Below are 20,532 nucleotides of genomic sequence, written 5' to 3' on the forward strand. Positions count from 1 at the left end.
TCAGCACCCCTAACTTGGAGTACGAATGTGTTATCTAACAGTTTGTTGTCTTGACAGGTTCAATAATGGATCCAAAAACATACTCCGTAGTTTGTGGTTTAGAATGTATGTGTTAGGATGAAAATGAAAACATCCCCGCTTAGCAAATGGTATCATCCTCTTCTCTATCTTCCGACTTCTCCTCTGCACCTGCACGCTCACACACGACGTCATCAGCGCGAAACACACGCAGAGCGTGAGAACCCGTTATGTAGTGTTGTGAATCAACTCTAAGTTGCTCCAACGAGCTGTGTCTCACCAAACCATCTCGTGAGATACCTGCATCACGTGTACACCTATAATAACGCTGCTGCACCTGGCATGTGAAATCCGCTCGTACTACGCAATAGGCAGCGTGACGTCGTCACGACACGTTAGAACAAGCTCGGGAAGCGACCATCACAAAAATGGCCAGAGAGACTAGACAGAGTGATAAGTGTGCTGACTGTCCGATGTCTCTCTGACCTCTCTATACATGATATAAATAGAGAGCTTGCTGGCATGGAGAACAGCTGCCTCGGACGTTGACAATGTCACGCGGGATGTCTGCATGGGATATAGGGTATAATGTCAATAGTAAATTGTGGTATAGGGTATACATGTCAATAGTTAATTGTGCATATAGGGTATAATGTCCATAGTAAATAGTGATATCGGGTATAATGTCAATAGTTAAATGATATAGGTATAAGGTCAATAGTGTAAATGTGATATAGGGTAAACGTCAATAGTAATGTGCATCGTTAGAATGTCCAGTAGTAATGTGTATCGGGGATAATGTCATTAGTTAAAGGTGCTAGAGGGTATCACGTCATTAGTTAAATGTGATATAGGGAAATTCAAAGGCTTAACTGAGTGCTATGAGGGTCTTAATGTCAGTAGTTAGGTACATGTGGATATAGATAACGTCAATAGTTAAATGTGTGATATAGGGTATAACGTGCATAGTTTAACTGTGATATAGGGTATAACGTCATATAGTTAATGTGATATAGGGTATAACGTCCAGTAGTTACATGTGATAGGGTATATGTCAGTAGTTAATATTTTATAGGGTAAATGTCATAGTTAAATGTGATAAGGGTATAATTGCAATAGTTAAATGTGATATAGGGTATATGTCAGTAGTTAAATGTGATATAGGGTATAATGTCAATAGTTAAATGTGATATAGGGTATAATGTCAATAGTTAAGTATAGGTAATGCATGTTAAATTGATATAGGGTATAATGTCAATAGTTAATGTGATATAGGGTATAACGTCAATAGCTATGTGCTCTGGGTATCATGTCATTAGTTAAATGTGATCTAGGTATAACGTCACTAGTTAACTGTGACTCTATCGGGTATCATGTCAGAGGTACAGGTGATATCGGTAATAAGGTCACGATAGTTAAATAGGATATAGGGTATAATGTTCAATCGTTTAATGTGATCTAGGGTATATATGTCACTAGGTCACATGGGATATAGCACAGCCGTATACTGTCGTAGTGTTCAATGTGATATAGGGTATACTGTCAATAGTGATATGACTATAGGGTATAATGGCAATAGTTTCAGGTATATAGGGTATAAGGTCAATAGTTCATGTGATCATAGGGTATAATGTCAATAGTTAAATGTGATTTATAGGGTATAACGGTCAATCGGTCGGTGTCTGTGCTAGCTCACTATTAGCATGCAGAGGTTTGTTATCAGTACCATAGCAACCACATCACGTGCGTCTTTCTGGTCAGTCGTCATGGAAACAGCTATATCACTCTGCCCTGGCGTTTGGGACCAGAGTGAAAAAACAAACATATCACTGTATACTACCAGTAGGCCTATGTGTGAAAACACTCACTGTGGCTTTTAAATGAATTGTTATTCATTCCTAGATTATATCTGTTATTGTTCAGTTGTGGCTGACTATCACAGACAATAAAAAGAAAGTTTAATGTTTTCTTTTGTGTATGCTAGTCTTCCTCACACACAGAGGATTAACCTGAAACAGGCTTAACTCCTGAACTCCAATAGAGCTATCTCTCTCTCTCTCTCCTTCTCTGTCTCTCTCTTAGTACTCATATATATCTGTCTACTCTGTGTCTATCCCTGTATATCTATGTCTAGCTGTCCCGGTCTGTCTATAGCTACTCTCTATGCTCTCTCTATCTCATCTCTCTAGCTAGCTATGTGTGTCCATTCTCACTCTATTCTCGCTCTCTCTTTCTCTCTATCTCTCATGTGTCTCTCTCTCTCTCTCTTCTCTCTCGTATCTTCTCTCTCTCTCTCTGTCTCTACGCTCTCTCCGCTCTCGCTATCTTTATCTCTTCTCTCTTTCTCTTCTTCTCTCTCTGTCTATCTACTCTCTCTCTCATCTGTGTCATCTCTATCTCTTGCTACTCTCTTTCTTTCTATCTATTCTCTCTCTCTCTCTCTCTCGGTCTCTCTCTTCTATCTATCTCTGTCTCTCTCTCTCTCTATCTTCTGTGTCTATCTACGCGCTCTCTCTCTATCTCTCTCTCTCTCTCTCTGTCTCTCTCTCTCTCTTCTCTCTCCTCTCTCTCTCTGTTGTCTCTCTCTCTCTCTCTCTCTATCTCTCTCTCTCTCTCTGTGTATCTCTCTCTTCTCTCTCTCTCTCTCTCTGCTCTCTCTCTCTCTCTCTCTCTCGTCTATCTCTCTCTCTCTCTCTCGCTCTCTCTCTCTGTGTGTGTCTCTCTCTCTCTCTGTGTCTCTCTCTTTCTCTCTCTCTCTCTCTGTGTGTCTCTCTCTCTCTGTGTCTCTCTCTCTCTCTCTCTCTCTTTCTCTCTCTCTCTCTCTCTCTCTCTCTCTTTCACATGGAGTTAACGGTCAGGAAAACCAGCTGAGTGAAGAAGGTTTTGTGTTTGTTACAGGGGGCTGTCTGTGTGAACTCTCACAATTAAGCTGGTGCTTTGAAAAGGTCTCAAAAAAAAGAAAAACAATCTGGATGTTGGAGTTAGCTGAACCAATGTTAAAAAAAAGTTATTTTTCAATAGATGTTTTTTGTGTGAAAAGAGGGTGGGTGGTGGCAGTGGGGCTCATTGGGTGCTCAGCACCCCTAAAGCTCTGACCCTAGAATCGCCCCTGGCATAAAGACTGGAAACTGGCTCAGATCAACGTTGAGAAATAAAGAGCAGCTGTACCTCTGGTCCTGTTTGATTTGATCACTATTTGTCCATAACTGACGTCTTCTGCTCCTCTCACTGCTGAGGAGACTGCAGCTGGATCTCTCTCTGGATATAATAATATTTATACTGCTGTACGATTATTGTTAATGTAGAATTATTATTAGAGTTATTATGGCCTTTATGTCAGCAGGTTTTTAGACCTGCTGTCAACAGCTGACCTTTTCTAGAAGCTGGTTGAAGGAATGAAAGATGGACGCTGTGTTCACACGCTCCAACAAGTCCTCCACCACTGGAACACTTTGTTAAAATATCCTGTTTTTTAACAGCTGCATGTAAACAGAAATATTAGTGGAGTATTAATTTTCATTCCTTTGTCAACAGCTTATTCAGAATATTGTTTCTTTTCCCAAAAACTGAATACTCTGTGAATGTAAACGTAGTCACTGTTGCTTTGGGTGACATGTTCCTTCATCAGCATGAACATATACACTTGTGTAATGTTTCTAGAGATGGAGACATAGAAGAGCAGCCGTACCTCTCTTCCTGTTTGATTTCTTCACTATTTGTCCGTAACAGACGTCTGTTGATCTCACTCCAGAGTAGCTTGCAGCAGGATCACTCTCTGGAAAAGAAATATCATTATTAATATCAGGACTGTACAGTATACTTACTACTTATGCAAAAAGCATACTGATTATTTAAACTCCTACTACAATCAGTAATACTTTACTAGAGCTCATATTGTACTTTTTGGCTTTTTCCCTTTCCTTTATTGTGTTATATATCTTTTTTGTGCATGTTATAGGTTTACAAAGTGAAAAAGCCCAAAGTCCCCCCCAAAGGGACTTACCATCTCCAACAGAAAACACTGTTCACAAACTGCTCCAAACAGCTCTATTGTAGTCCAGCCTTTACTTCAGAGACAAACGTGGTCACTTTGTAACACACGTTATAATGCTCGCCATGTTAAGAAGAGCAGCCGTACCTCTCTTCCTGTTTGGTTTCTTGTCTTTGTTCACTATTTGTCCGTAACAGACGTCTTCTGTTCTCACTCTGGAGTAGATTACAGCAGGATCACTCTCTGGAAAAGAAATGACATTGATTATTTAACTTTTACTACAATCAATAATAGTATTTTCCATAGTATTAGAAAAGGACTTAATAGTTGATACATTTTAGCAGCAAATATCAGGATATACAGTAGCTTTAAGACAGAAGTGTCAAAGTCTACATAAGGGGAAGTACAACTTAAAATGTCACAGTTTTATTTTCGTCTTAACACTTGTTGCTGATGGCAGGGCTTAAATGGAAACCCAGTTCATGTGAAATTGACTTCACGCTCACAGAGCTGTTCTTTTTTAGAGACATGTTGACCACAGGAGGAACAAGTCACCATGTCAACATGTCAGGGTGTCGCACAAACAACATTTGGTTATTAACACACGAAATAATGTAAAAATGTGCCTATTTCCCAGAAAGAGACTGAACTAGATTTAGTTTATCTTTGTTATGGCGCCATCAATATATTTGCCCAACACAAACTTGACAGCTTGAGCGAGAGATTTATGCCTCTTGCAGCCCGTTTCTAACTGGCTTTAAGATCAGACCTGAGTGATCAGATCACAAGAGGACAGATCTAAGTACAGCTGGAAACACTCGGGGGGCATTGAGATCAGATTTTAAAAACACATTTGGAGGTGGTTTAGGCAAAATGTATACACATTCTTATTAACAGTGAGAACAGAAAATGTGTCCTGGGCCCAACCCGTTCTCACTCCGAACTTGTAAAATATGGACGTTTGGGCAGTGGCTGTCAGCGTCAGATACGACGCAAAAATCACCCTTCAGCGTGTGTGTAGAACGTACCGGGCAGAGCAGCAGCTTCGTGGCGCTTGAAGATGACATAGTATTAAGAGCGACTACGGTAGTGAGTAGTGTGGAAGGCCGAAATTCCACGTAGGGAGGTTGGTTGGGTCAAACAACACAGGAATTTCACCCAGGGGACCGGGGGTCGTGTCCCACGTTTCCTAAACCCAACCGTCCCGTTCTTCTTTACCTAAACCCAACCGTCCCATTCTTCTTTACCTAAACCCAACCGTCCCATTCTTCTTTACCTAAACCCAACCGTCCTGTTCTTCTTTACCTAAACCCAACTGTCCCGTTCTTCTTTACCTAAACCCAACTGTCCCGTTCTTCTTTACCTAAACCCAACCGTCCCATTCTTCTTTACCTAAACCCAACTGTCCCGTTCTTCTTTACCTAAACCCAACCGTCCCATTCTTCTTTACCTAAACCCAACTGTCCCGTTCTTCTTTACCTAAACCCAACCGTCCCATTCTTCTTTACCTAAACCCAACCGTCCTGTTCTTCTTTACCTAAACCCAACTGTCCCGTTCTTCTTTACCTAAACCCAACTGTCCCGTTCTTCTTTACCTAAACCCAACTGTCCTGTTCTTCTTTACCTAAACCCAACTGTCCCGTTCTTGTCCCGCGTGTCACAGAAATGTACCTTTTATAAGCCCACCCACCATCTCTTCCTTAACCTAACTGCATCAAAAGTGACGGCAATAGTCCTGACCAAGTGTCCGTATTTTACGCAATGAGAAAGGAAAATGTGTCCTAGGCCACATTAGGGCCGCCTACTCAACTGTGTGCAGAACTACGCAAAATATTTCTCATGTCAGAAACCACTAAATCGTGTGTTTAGGATGTTAACATCATACTGTTATTGATGTGTCTGTGTTTGTTACTGTGCTGCTGCTCTTGGGAGCTCTCTGCAGCGCTGTTCATTGGAAAAGGCTGCCACCGGTATACAGTAACATTATTTTTAGTAAAATGTCCCAGAATTCACCAATATGAAGGATATTACTCCAGATATTCCTGCTCCTACATCCTTTAGTTATTTATTAGTCTTCTATTACCAGAGTTCCACAGCCTTGTTTTTGCTACGGAGAAAGCTGGTAAACTCAAATCAGCTGCCGTGAAATAGTTTCATTTCCTATAAATTCTTCACAATAAAAGCCCCCCTGTTATTTTCTTATTTAAATTATTTTATTATGAAATGCCAAAATCAGGAAATGTCAGGTCTTCATCAGCAGTAACATAACACGACTCCTGCATGCGTACATTTGTCGACACACAGACAGACTGAAGGCAGCTCTGTTTTCAATTCACAGCAAGTTTCTAACGTATGATTTAGTTGATGAGTAGGAGACTAACAACTGACATTAATAAACACACAACCAGCCTGTATGCAAACAGAAACAGGGCCGGACACAGACATTTTGGGGGGCGGGGGCTTAAGTGAAATTAAGGGCAAATGATTAATAAATAATTATATATTTATCTAACTCTAACCCTTTTTTAAACAAAATGCTAAATATATAAACACAACTCAAACCTCCTTACCAATTTCTTTTCATTCCCTCTACACTCCCAACTGTTTAATACTCAACACATTACTACATACTAATCCGTTCACACAGAGACCATGGGCTTTAGTGTTCACTAGTTTAATCATGAGAGCAGGCATGTTTCCTATGCTACTAGTTTCAAGTAAATTATATATTTAGAAGAACTGACGGTTCAAAATTATTATTAGAAAGAGTGGAAGAGAGAGAGAGAGAGAGAGAGAAAGAGAGAGGGAACGAGAGAGGGGGAGGGGGAGGGAGAGAGGGAGGCCAGCCGGCATTGGAACTTGGAAATCTCCCACATGATATTTGAATTTTTTATTCAATAAATATATTTGTTTGACAGGAAAGCTGTGCGCAAACAGGAATATAAATGCCTATATTCATTTATTTAAAAAAGGTCACTTTCTCTGTAGGAAGATAAAAGGATGTTACTTGATTGATGTCTATGTGTGCTTAAACAGAAATGATGTGCGTGTTTATTTACATCTAGAGCGGGGAAGTGAGATCCATCAGGAAGCATTTGGAGAAAGATTCTGCTGCCACACCTAGAGCTGTCTACTAGTCATCAGGGGTCTCATTTATAAATGTGGCGTACGCACAAAACGGGGCTGAAAATGTGCGTACGCCACTTCCCACGCAAAGGTTGTGATTTATAAAAAACAAACTTGACGGAAGAATGTGCGGTCCTCCATGCAGACTCTGACCCATGGTCCTCCACGCAAACTCTGACCCATGGTCCTCCACGCAAAACTCTGACCCATGGTCCTCCACGCAAAACACTCGTGACCCATGGTCCTCCACGCAAACTCTGACCCATGCGTACACACATTTTGGAGAGAATAGGAATTGGCGACGCAGATGGTGAGGTGGTGAACTGAAGTCAGACTGCAGAAAGTGCATGTGGGAATAAAGATTACTCTTAATATTTTCAAGTATTGATATGCCACACGCACATTTCTTCACTCCATATCATCCACGTTACCATGAAGATTAAATCCAGCAGTGTTATTTGCCCTTGTACTGAGTGATAATTGTTCCATAAACACCTTGTAAAATACAAATCAAATCTTAAATCAAAAACTCGTTAATATTTAATCGCCGCTGTCTCACCGTCACCGTCCGCTACGGAGCGCAGAAGGATGAGACGGCCCGACTCCATGGAATACAGGATAGCATTTAAATACCCTAGCATTAGATAACGGCAGAATACAGTGTAAATAACTAAATATCTTTAATACTGTGCACATATCATCAAATGTCAAAGTCTGGAAATACAGCCGTTAAGCTCTTGCACAATCGTTAAACTTATGTCCTCGTTACACTTTTATCTTCGTTATCGGTCCTAACTTTAATACTGCTCATAACAAAACCTGCATGAAGAAAAGTGTGTTTGCCTATTAGACTTTCATCTTCAAATTGTATCTTGGGGTGGGGGGGAATACCACTAGTTGATGCTGTGATTTTGGCAAGGTGTCTACAATCACTCTAATTGTTGTAAACATATAAATACTGCGGTGACCCCTGTGCGTAATGCTGCATGATGGCACTGCTGCCCTGCAGGAGGACTAACCCCCTTTGGAAGAATCAGGAGAGAAAAAGGCTTCAGGGACCATGACGATGACTGGCTAATATGCAGATTTAAATTCCATAAAGCTGAGCTCTTGGATATCTATGTACTGAATTGGGTCCAGTAGAGAGGGCAACGCGCCGGAACCGTGACATCCCGGTCCAAATACAGGTCCTCGCCACTCTGGGGGGATACGGCTGTTTCCAGAGGGAAATGGCCAGCTGTTAAATAAATATTATATATAATCTTCACCTTTATCACTAAGGCTTGTTTGGATATAATATACAGTATAGTTCTGTTAAATCTTATCATACAGGTCTGGTATATCGAAGCTGTCCCCGAGTGCCGTAATGCCTGCCGTTTTAGAAGATATTATTAATAAAGGGTAGTCTATAGATCAGGTTTCCCTACACTGTGCGACAACAGGCCGAAATTATAATTCAATTGGCAGCAACTTCACCAGCGTCTGAGAGGTTTTTTGCTTTTTCTCCGCCAGTCGTCATGATTCGGCATGATTCGGTGACTGCCAGTGTCATTAACATACTTATTAGCATTTACGAGGTGCTCTGCATTGACTATTTATGGTTAAAAATGGGCGTGTACAGGGTGGGATAAGAGGCTGATTCACGTACGCACACTTACTTGTAGGTAATCTGTGATTTATAAAGGGAACATTGCTTACAGATGTATGTACGCACGGTTTTATAAATCTGAATTGTTTTTGGCGTACGCCATTTTGGCTTTTGGGCGTACGTACACTTTTAGTAAGGATCCTACGCACAGTTTTATAAATGAGACCCCAGATCACTCCGATCAGATTTTAAAGGTCAGAACGAGGTCTAGAGATCACAGACCCTCAGAGTTGGGAGGCATTACACTTTAACGTGGTTTAACTGGACTGTTTTCCTGATTCTCCCTGATCCAGAGTTCATTAAATGTTTCTGTGTAAGTCATCAATGTCTCCAGACCTTCTTCACGTATGGGAATATGAGTCGTGCTGCTCCTGAGGTTTCCTTAACAACGGCATTTTACTGTTTACATGAACATATTCCATTACTTTAGATCTATGTAAGTGATCATAACGTATAGAGATAGTAAATATGCACATTTATAGTTTATTGATATGATCTTTGTTTTGTCCTGTGTCCTGCAGTGAAGCGTGAACAGACCCCCACTCAGCTGAAGGGTTGCTATGAGAAACAGGAAACTGGACGACCACAGAGCTGTTAGAGCTGTTAGAGCTGTTTAACCACAGGGGACAAAACACCCAGCCTCTCATGACAAGCACCACACACCCTGTCATCTACTAAAATAGACCTTACACTGTGACTGTTGTCACAAAAAAAACATTTAATTCGTTTTTTTTACATATCCCTATTTTATAAAATGTTCTTTTCTCAAAACGTCCTCTCAGGACATTAAACCAAGAACACACACGGTTTTCTTCTGAAAATCAGTAAAAACATCTTTACCTCTGCTCCGTCTGATTGGCTGCTGCAGGTTACGTGATATGGTGACTCACTGTATATGACGTCATCATCTCCAGCTTCAGCTTCAGCAGCTGAAATGAACCAAAGTTAACATAATTTCAATCAGTTTATCCATTAAAGAGACATCCGTAAAGATGGAAAGATTATGTGATTCAATCAAAATCTCTGGAGCATGCTAAAGGGCCCTCGTGGTGAGGATGGTTTGTCAACAACAGAATAGTGATTCATGAGAATCCTAAGAGACGTTTGACTTGAAGAAACTGTTGTTTGAACACTTCACTCCAATTCTGAAATTGAAAATATCAACAGTAAATTTAGATTTTAAACTGCAGCGCAATATGAGTATTATGAGACTAACCTCTAGGTTTCCTACGGATGTGTCTCACAAGTAGAACCAGGAGAACCAGGAGAACCAGGAGAACCAGGACACCGACTGAAACAGCAGACCACAACACAAGGGGAGGAGGAGAGGAGCCAGGACTGGAGGGGGGAGAGGAAGAAGTGGTGGAGGTTGGAGGAGGCTTGTAGTCGTGGAGGTTGTAGGAGGACTTGTAGTTTTCGTGGTCGTGGGTTTCTCCTAAAATGAACAGAACAATATTTAATAAAAGCAAAGAATCAAAGTAAGTAGATAACACGTTCAGCTATTTCACTGTTCACTCCTTTTTATGTGAAGCTTTAGTCTTTTAACTTCAATGTTGTGTATCATGTAATTGAGTGAATTCCCTGGTCTAGTTAGAGGAAGAGATATCTGATATCAGACGGTGGGTTAGGCTGCTTCCACACCGTGTTAACCCACCCTGGAGCGTTTCCTTGGATACGCCGTTGGTTTGGGGCGGTGTGAAAGTCATTCAACTCTGGTGCAGACCAAAATAACAGAACTCTGGTTGCTGAATACGGAGGTCTCTGTTTTTTTCCAAGTGGTCAAGATTTTGGTCACTCATGTGAGAACACAATCAGACACACAGGAAGTGACCCAAAAATCAATGCAGAACTAAATAAAAAATGATGCCCCCAAATCACACAGAGTCTACAGACTGTAGGTGTGAAAGCACCCTAAGATGAATAATGACCTTTAACCTCCTCACCTGTGACAGAGACCAGCTGGGTGGAGACTCTCCATCACTGCTGATGTTACACTTGTAGAGGCCTTCATCAGACTGGAAACATGGTGGCATGGTCATGTGACCTGCAGGCTCAGTCCTGATGAAGGAGCCATCTTTATAGAAACCAGCTGGGAGGTTGGAGGACGTCTTTGTTTTACAGAGCAGAGTGAGGTCTTCTCCCTCCATCACAGGAGGACAGGACTCTGCAGGATCACTGGTCCACCTCAACACAGAGACAAACTACAGCATGTCATCCATTCACACACAGCTTTATCAATACTGACTCCACAGTCTGATCTTACCAGTGACAGTGATGTTGATGCTGTTACTGGTTGCTCCCTCTCTGGACTCACACCAGTAAACTCCACTGTCTGATGAGGTCATGTAGCTGATGTTACAGGAAGAACCAGCAGATATTCCTTCCCAGTCTTTACACTCAGGTCTAGTTTTTCTGGTTGTGTTCCCCCTCAGAGTCCATCCAGCAGAGCTGTCGTCCTCCTCACAGCTCAGAGAGACAGACTGTCCTTAAACATCTGAGAGCTGCTAGGACTCACAGTCAGAGAGATGGGAGGGAGGAGGGACAGAAAGATGCAGTTATAGAAGATGATTTTCATTCTGACACATTCCTCATATTCCTCATTTCACTGTTCACTGCTCTGCAGTTTAACTCCTCAACCACTGTCTGAAACACTAACTTTTCTATTAGTGAGTGAATAACTGTTCAGATGTGACAAAGAAGTCTAACTGACCTTGGTTGGTTGTGCAGCTCAGCAGTGAGATCAGAACTGAAGAGAAATGACCCTCAGGTTAGTTTAACAGGCAACAAGACATCAAAACAGAAAAACTCTGGCTGTAGTGCACCGAAAAAACAATGCACTGATGAGATAGTTATGCAACGTGACATCATAACTTCACGTAAACATACACGACCACTTTCTAAAGCCAAGTGAGACGATTGATTATCTGCTACGCATGATGCAGACCATATCCGCGCGTATATCTCCGCCAGAGCCGCGCAGAGTGTGAATCTGGACAGCGTCGGGTTGGATTTAGCGAAAACAATAACGAAGGACGCGGGACGGACAATCACAGCCGCGTTGCGGTTTAGTACAAGACTGAACAAGCGGCGGTGTGTGATTAGGAAACGTGACACGCGCGCGGACATGAACATCCTCCCGGTCTCCACGTGAAGAGTCCTGTGCGTTTGCTGGGAACACAGGACTGAACGTCTGAAGCGCAAATATATGCATACTCTGGATAGACTGTTGCGATTCAGTCTTGGCGTCCATCAGTCACTCATACGACAGACATAGTTATAGAACTAACTCTTTGGCGATCAGGAATGCTCTCTTACGGCCTAGCTCCAGGGGCGGCTCGAAGCCTCCCCAAATAATATTCAAGCACAAAATAATAATGAGATTTAATCATTTTTTAATTTTTGTACACAGTGCCCACTCTGTATTACTCACTACGCTGACATCAATCTTCCTGACCCTGCCATTCATCGGTTTGTGTCGCGGCTCGCGCACTGCAGGCGCCGTTGATTTATACTTCACAAACCTGTCAGCTCGGGTGGCGACGGCGCCGTTCAGTGTGATAACTAGCGCAGTGGGCACGATACGACGATTATGCTGGTCGAGTGAGTGGTCGCGAGATGTCGATGACATGAGACTTGAGAGAGTGAGCGCACGCGCCGCCATAAAAACAAAACAGGCAAAGCAGCGAGGATATTAAAACGTTTCATCACCGCATCTTCTCACTCTGAGTAATGCATCACTGACCTTTCATAGTGTCACTGTTAATGCTATTGCGTGTACCTGTTATAGTCCTTCAATTCAGTGAGCCGCTGGATACTGGAAGATATTCGTAGGATGATAGACGGGAGCTATGAGGAGAGAGCAGAGGCAGAAGCATTGATAGTGCCTACATACATACATCGTAGTAATCGTTGAAACTTTCATCCTCCACCATCATGGATTAAATCAGACAGTCGCTACTATTTAACAGCGATCCGTTATCATTGACAGCCCCTCTACATAATAGAAGTATCTGCAACAATCGCTATTCATTATGTCATTCTTCTATTAGTACTGCTATTTGTCGTCAGTACACTGACCTTTCTGTTTGTCCTGTTTACTGACTGATGAGCGGGACGTGACATTTTAGGACTGTTGACATGGCCACTGATTCAACCACTCTACTAGATCCAATAACACGTCAATCAGCTACGTAATTAAAGATCTTATTTTTATCAACATTATCTAATAGACCCGAGCAGGAATTAGGCTATGTATGTTACTTATCACACATTCACCATGAGCAGAGAGCACTTAGCATTGAAGACATAGCCTACATGAATAACTACACAGCAGGCAGCGGACAGCCTAAGATGAACGTTCCCCCATGCAGCTTATGCATTGTATCTAAAAGACTAACATAGAGTAACGTTTGCTAAGAAGAGTTTAGCAGAGCTAGCGCGGCTAAGCATCCCCCTTTCTTCACGTCCTAGTGACGTCCTGTCTGACGACATCACATTAGTGCCCAACTATACCAGCAGCAGCTGTCGAGATGAGTCCTCCATTTGCAAATGTTGCGTTATCTGACCGATCATGCACATTAGCATGTCTAACTGCAGTCACTACCCGAGTCAGGTAACAGCCCAGCGTCCTCCTCCTCGTCACGCTGTCACTCATGCCAAGTGCTTGTCTGACAAGCAGTATATAGAAAACTATGCCTCAGAACATACTCACTCCAGCTCACTCTATGTGAGGGCACACATCTGGACAGTCCATGTCACATCTGCGACAGTCACAGTCAAATCACTGCGCACAGTCACACAGTGCACATCTGGACAGTCACACAGTCACAGCTGGACCGTCCAGACAGGCACGCTGAGAGTCGTTTAGACCCAGTGCATTGAGACTAGCTGCCGGCGTCATGCTGTGGGTCAGCTATAGCGGCTAACAGCCATGCAGTGCTATACAGCGAGCGAAACTCTCTAGCTTGATGACCTGATTTTATATGAGTACTTGATGATATTTTAATAGTATATATAGTCTTCGTACTTGTTAGCACGTCTGCACATATCTATCTGCTGATTCTGCGATAGGCAAGAATGCACTGCTTATAGGATATCTGAAATGTTCTTCTTTTAATGTATAGCAGTCAAGCTAATACATGGTAAAATGAGCCACTTTAAATGATTAAAACAAAGGCTGATGCTTCTACTACTCCCACAGTGCTGTTCCAGGGTCCCAAACCCAATGATCAGTAGCCAAGCGCTGCACCTGCTGTCTCTCTCTCTGCTATCTCTCTCGGGCTCTCTCTCCATCCTCTCTCACACACACACTCTCTGTCTCTCTCTGTCTCTCTCTCTCTCTCGCGTCTCGCTACTCTCGCTTTCTCATCTCTCTCTCTCTGTCTCTCGCTCTCTCTCTCTCTACGCCTCTCTCTCTCTCTCTCTACTCCATCTGTCTCTCTGTCTCTCTCTCTACTCTCTCTCTCTCTCGCTCTCTCTCTCTCGCGTCCACAAATGGTGTCTCGCTCGTTCAATAACTACTATAGAAACAAAAGCTAACATGCTCGCGTGTACGCCGAACCTCGCTTTCGCGCTAGTGACGGTGAAAGCAACGATAGTGCAGATTTGCACCAGGCCCTCCAATCAGCGAGACTGATAGAGACTGCGATTGCAGCAAACCGTATACTACACTTTAAACAGCTATGCGATGTTTTTCAAAGGTTTGTACTGCGTGGTGCGAAGCACAGAAGAGACACAAAATGAAACTACCACAAATCCAGGAAAAGAGAGATTTTTTCATAATGGGCACTTCTATACGTAGTGTCCTCCAGATAATGAGAGCAACGTAGAGGGAGCTGTTGAGAGGAGCCAGACACATCATAGCATGCAGCGCAGCTGACCTTTGACTGCAGTCATCTCTTCAGTCTCTGACTGTGGCATCACATGTTGAGTGCAGACGTCAGATGAATCAGCTCTCAGATCGTCATCTTTCTATTCTCTATATACTGGCAATGCATGACCAGGCTGCGGTCCTGCAATGCGGTGTCGTGTGGTTTAGGTTTTACATATGTAGTCTTGTTGTTGTGGCACACTACAGCACGTCATGCGTGTGTCTTTAGGCGGACAGCAACCTAAATCGATGAGACATAACTTTGTGGAAGCCTGATCACTGAAACACCGAGAAACACGTGTTACTTGAAGACAAAACTCGCCTCGATCAGACCGTAAACAGATGCACTGCCAACGGCCTTTGTCACTATATGCAACTCTAAATATTAATGATTAATATGCAGTATCTGTTTCTGATCTGCGCCACTGAGGCCGTTGTCCTCCAGGGCCGTGTGAGTCTGATTATCTGCAGGCTTCCTCGCGAGCGTGCACAGCCTTCCAGTGAAATGATCCTCTGGCAGAAGCAGAGTGAAGCTGCTCCATGACTGCCTGTCTGACTGCATTACATCATGCACGTTCTTTCTTCTCCAAGCGCTCAGCCATATTGGCGCAAGGGTATAGCATCATCAGCATCATACTCTTTATTTATTAAATGCGTCGGCTTTAGAATTTTTATATAGGACTATGTAGTGTGGTGATGACATTTAACACTCCGGGGCAGCGAAATAGGTAACATCTACACTAAACTTGACCAGTCAGCTGTGTCAGTAGGCAGTCCACGCTCTGTAAGATATGATGGCTGCTGCCACCATAAGCAGACAGATAATAAGCGGCATATTACAATAGTCCACAAATGCATGTCAGAAACCTAGCGCTCAACTAGGTCATGGACAAAACTTGACGAGACACACACATGCCAATAAACCACGGTTATTAGCGAAGCTGTCCTCTTATATTTCTGCTGGAGGCAAGGGCGCCAGTGATCTGCTTCAATCATGCTGCATCAGACTGGCACCTTTAAAAACCATCTATGAAAACTCGAGATGTAGAGCAGCAGACACAGATGGTAGGCGAGGGGCCATCACACTGGATCTATTTGCATCATTTTACGACAGGCTGTATGCCTAAGTATAGTTGACTCCTGGGTGATGCTTGATAGTCTTGACTTTATGTACGCGTATAAAGAAGTATATTCTGCGCAATGCATACACTCTTCTAATCTCTTACAATCGATGATGCAGAGCCACAGGGCGATTTCATCACAGAGCTAGATTCAGATAAATGAGTTTCGGCAGCCGTGTATGGGCCAAGACTACATACCTTCAGGTTTTGTCTGAGTTTAACATCATGAGGCCTGTACTATATGAATCCAGATCAACATGTCCTGATGTATTTCAGGTCATTCCGGCATCACCTAACCATAGATCAACCGCCGTCGTTCTCATAACACCGTGTCACGACGCTGGATTAACACTAGTTCATATCAACTCAGGAGTTTCCCAATCCAGCACTATTCACATAAAGAGAGGCAGGGTTTGCACAGCCACCAACCAGAGGCACAAACATCTACCAGAGCCGCATATTTTACATACGACAGAGCAAACTCCATTCTACATAAATATGAGAACACAGACACGAGCTTCTGTACAGGCCCAAACGCAATACAGTCGCTGCTTCCTAAACACAGGAGGGAGGAAGCACTGCCGCAAGAAAAATCAGACCGACGCTCTGACTAAAGGCCGGATAGCACAACGCTGATCAATATCACGTCCACATCAGTCAGGACCAAGAGCTGACCATAATTACACTTGCATGCTTTCCATAAACTGTCGTTAGCCAGTTCTCTTTCTATTTCACAGTTGCAACATGGCAGTGCCGGAAGCCATTGAATGCAGAGCCAAATAAAAATAAAGCCACCCTGCAAGCAGCGTATGGACGCGGCCCTCGCTCCTCTGCAGCCGAGTCGAGGGTCACTGCGGTCGCCGCTCTGTGATTCGTCGTGCATTGCGCGCCCGCACGCAGCGACACGCAAATCATCACCAATGCCAAAAAGGGAACTCCCTGCTGACGTTCAAGTGCAGTACCTCACACAAGAACTCTCTACCATTAGATACGCCTTCAAATGTTAGTAGAACAGTGCTGTGTCGTGGCTTTAAGCCATACAGCGGGCGGGCCAACACATCCTCATCCCAATGCAAGACAGCAACTCTCTGCTAGCGTAGTCAATGGACACTCTCACACAAGACTCTCCTTAAATGGGTCACCAGTATATAAAAGGGGCGCTGGCTAAATTAGAGGGCCGAAGCTTCAACCATCACCATTAATAAAGGCAACTCTCTGTTTTCTACTGCATGTCGACTGTACCTCACACACGACAGCGTCGTACCTTAACCGGTCACACATTGTTCATGAAGGCAGCGTGGCACTTAAACGTCAACCCTCAGGGGCCGCAAGCTAGGGCTCACAACAGAATCATTCAGCCACATAACCACGTCAAGCTCACAAGGACACAAGCCCTCAGTCTGCTTCGCAGTTCAAAACATCTAGACATACCTCACACAACGCACTCGTCACCTGTAACTAATGGCCGTCAAATATGTTCCTGAAAGCGAGGGCATGTGCGCTGTAGCCATCAGCGAGCGCGCCTCCTAACCATCACAATGCACGAGAGAACTCTCTGCTAGAGCTCACTGATACCGCACACAATAAGTGTCACTCTTACAAATCATTCATAAGGGTATGACCATGCCCCGCGGTCGTGATGTGCTTAAGCATAGCGCGACGGGTCCCAACATCACACATGAAGCACAGCAACTCTCTGCCACTGAGCTTCACATGACACCTATGCACAAGACTCTCCTAAACGGTCTCAACATGTTTATGAAAGAGGTGCGAGAGTCTACGCTTTCAAGTCATCAGAGCTGGGCGCGCGCGCCAACAAACCATCATCCATGAATCGAAGAAGCGCACATCTGCCTGTCGATTTCATCGCACCTCACACAAGCCTCTACCCTAAGACGCCCGTTCACATCTGTCTGTGAACTAGACCGACGGGCGTGTCGCGCTCTGAGTAAGTGGGCCGTCAGCTGTATCATATTATCACTACGAGAGGCTACTGCTGGCTCACCTCCAACATCTTATTCACGAAATACGTGCACTAGACCTACCAAACATGTGACTGGTTTCGTCAACACGTCGGATGACCCGTTTGCCGTGTCATATAAGTAGCGAGCCTGATTTATGCTACGCTGTCGACCTCACCTACTAGCACGCGCTGGTCGCGCGCCAACGCATTGCATGACCACCAAATGTCCAAACGTGATGGCCTGCGCTCAGCGGTGTCCGTCAGTTACCAGGGCCTCGTGAGCCTACTCCTTGTCATTATTGTGACGAGACCCCATCTTTGCGCCCTTCTCGCTGAGGCAGATAACAGACAACGTACTACCTACTGATCACACTCAGAGTTATTCAACAATTTATTTGTCAGATCGCTCAACACTCTAAAGAGATGCCCGCCGCGCACGGCCACGCCACACCGCTCAGACGAACAAGTTTTTCTTTAATCAACTTTCATCTAAGGTGGTATGGGATGATGATACAGACCCAGAGTCTTGAATCTAGATGTACACTTACTTTATACACATACTTTCTTAATGCTTCCTATCCTGTCCGGTGACAATAGTGGGCGGCGCTATGAGCTACAGATGACTGAACATACCCGCGATGCCTTTAGGTGCGGTCAAACTCTCCAGATTGTGACTCTTATGAGATCCTGAACAGATTTTAACCCGAGCACAACTTGGGCACGGGCCACGCCGCAAGTTACCTACCCACCTCTCCCTAAGATCTTCGGCGGCGCAGAACGAATCGCACCAAAAGATGGCCCGCCACCCACGCCCACGGCCATGCTATGATCGATAGATAAAGCTCTTTTTCTTTCTCCCACAACCTTTTCACTACTTTCACACTGCTCTTAAGACGGAGCACGGACGCGAACGATTTCGACAGTTGCACATGCGGATGACCCTGAAATCATCAAAATACGAGGAGTGTTCGTTGATTAGCCTACGACACTCGTGGAAAACTGGGAGAGATATGCGACCTCAGAAATCGCGATCCCTATCTTATTACGAACTTTGACAATCAAGAATCGGCGCGACTTCCTGTAATCTTTGGCCCGCTTACGGGTATGGCTCTCATGACGTCTATTAGTTTGCTACATCTTGACATCGATACATCGCGTCTAAACCCAACCAAGTTCCGTGAGTCCTACCCAGTTGATACATCGCATTGCACACGCGGCACTATCCAAGACCGCTATGTTTTGTTCACAGTAACTATTTAGGTGATGAGGGGCGACTAGCTAGCAAGACGCTCACTGGTCGCCGCACTCGCGCGCCTATGTCCCCGACACAGCCGCTTAAATAATACAGTACATTTTCACACACAGATCTTGATAATCGCGACCGCCCGCAATCTATGCGATCTGGCTGCTCGAGTGCTATTGCATATATGGTAAGCCCTCACACAGTATTATGTACCCAAGTAATTTCGCCGCGCCGGAAAATACATGCCTTCAGTTTCAATACGGGCTCTTCGACACGACGCGTCGGCGACGATCGGCCGGCCTGCTCGCTGTAGTCGCTAAACTACGAAAACCACATAATTCAAACAACGCATGTGTGTCATTGGCAACACACAGCTCAACAAGCCAACAAATATCCTATACGTAATTCCCTCTGCTGAAAATCTATATCTTTCATAAAAATACCCATCAGGGAATGTTAACGGGGTTGTCGCTCTCTAAATGTTTTAACTATGAGCGCACCCCTCTCTCCTCCTCTCTCTCCCCCCCCCCCCTCTCTCTCTCTCTCTCTCTCTCCCCCCCTCTCTCTCCCCCCCCCTCTCTCTCTCTCTGCACACCGAGCTCCACCTGATCTTCTAAGAGCGGTGACGCCGTTATCAATCAAGCATTGATTGGTCAGTAGGCGGTGCTTTAACACCGGTTGATCTCTAATCTCCAACATAACCTGCTCCCGACCAGGTTAGCTGTTCAGCATAAGTTACCATGGTGATTTAACCCGGTAACAAGTGATCCACCGTTGTGATACAGAAAACCCTGGGTTGAACCTGAAGTTACCTTGTTAACGCCAAATCTTGCTTCGTAGTCCAGGCCTCTGATGTAGTTAGGTAATGATGATAATAATAATCTCCCACTCATCATTATGGAGGTTTAGCAATTTTATTTTGGTGTGGAAAAACCATACATTATAAATGCAGAAATTCACACACACAAATTAACACGACAACATAACAAGAGCAATTTCTAAAACATAAACAATGTATAGAATATAGAGAAATTAAAGAAGAAGTTACATTTTTAATCATTGTGAACAATAAATCAAATTTGTGTAGCACTGTGCAATTAGGGCTTTGCTGTGATTATTACATGACAAATCAGCCACATCATTTTATATTCACCATTCTCTAGCACAGAAAAAAGCTTGATTCAAAGTTTCGTCATCAGTAAAATGTTAAAAAAATAAAAACTACAGTAAACAAAGCTAAATCTACTTATAATATATATATATATATATATATATATATATTATAACTGGTACAGAACAAACAATCTCACATACAGAACAAGCTATAGCTCAGTTATCAGTGAAAGGCTACTACACAACACACACTGCTGTAGAGCAGCCCAGAAAATAATAAAATAGTCCAATGAGGGCAGACAGGTGCAAACTGACACATTTTGTTTCTGAAAGATACATGTGTTTATAAGAAACTTCTCAATGCAGCAGCTTCACATTTCTATTTTTCATTCGTAATTTATTTTAATAAGATGCCCTGTGTAGTCATTGATAAACTAAGA

The 20,532-nt window shown here is 43.6% G+C and overlaps 2 protein-coding genes and 1 long non-coding RNA gene across 3 annotated transcripts in view; all 3 read right to left on the reverse strand.

The window, feature by feature from the left end:
• LOC116064544 (zinc finger protein 239-like) overlaps positions 1-20,532 on the reverse strand; it is an 893,026-nt gene that overhangs the window by 740,616 nt on the left and 131,878 nt on the right. The gene's annotated exons all lie outside the window — the stretch shown is intronic.
• The window catches only part of LOC116034141 (hemicentin-1-like), a 1,482,957-nt gene that overhangs the window by 177,782 nt on the left and 1,284,643 nt on the right, over positions 1-20,532 (reverse strand). The gene's annotated exons all lie outside the window — the stretch shown is intronic.
• On the reverse strand, positions 3,154-4,256 carry LOC116065868. Its single transcript, XR_004895549.1, has 3 exons — positions 4,157-4,256; positions 3,707-3,793; positions 3,154-3,276 (listed from the first exon to the last, which is right to left on the reverse strand). It is a non-coding gene; the product is annotated as an uncharacterized LOC116065868 (long non-coding RNA).

Source organism: Sander lucioperca, chromosome 17, assembly GCF_008315115.2.
Source record: "Sander lucioperca isolate FBNREF2018 chromosome 17, SLUC_FBN_1.2, whole genome shotgun sequence".
In the NCBI taxonomy this organism is placed as follows: Eukaryota; Metazoa; Chordata; class Actinopteri; order Perciformes; family Percidae; genus Sander; species Sander lucioperca.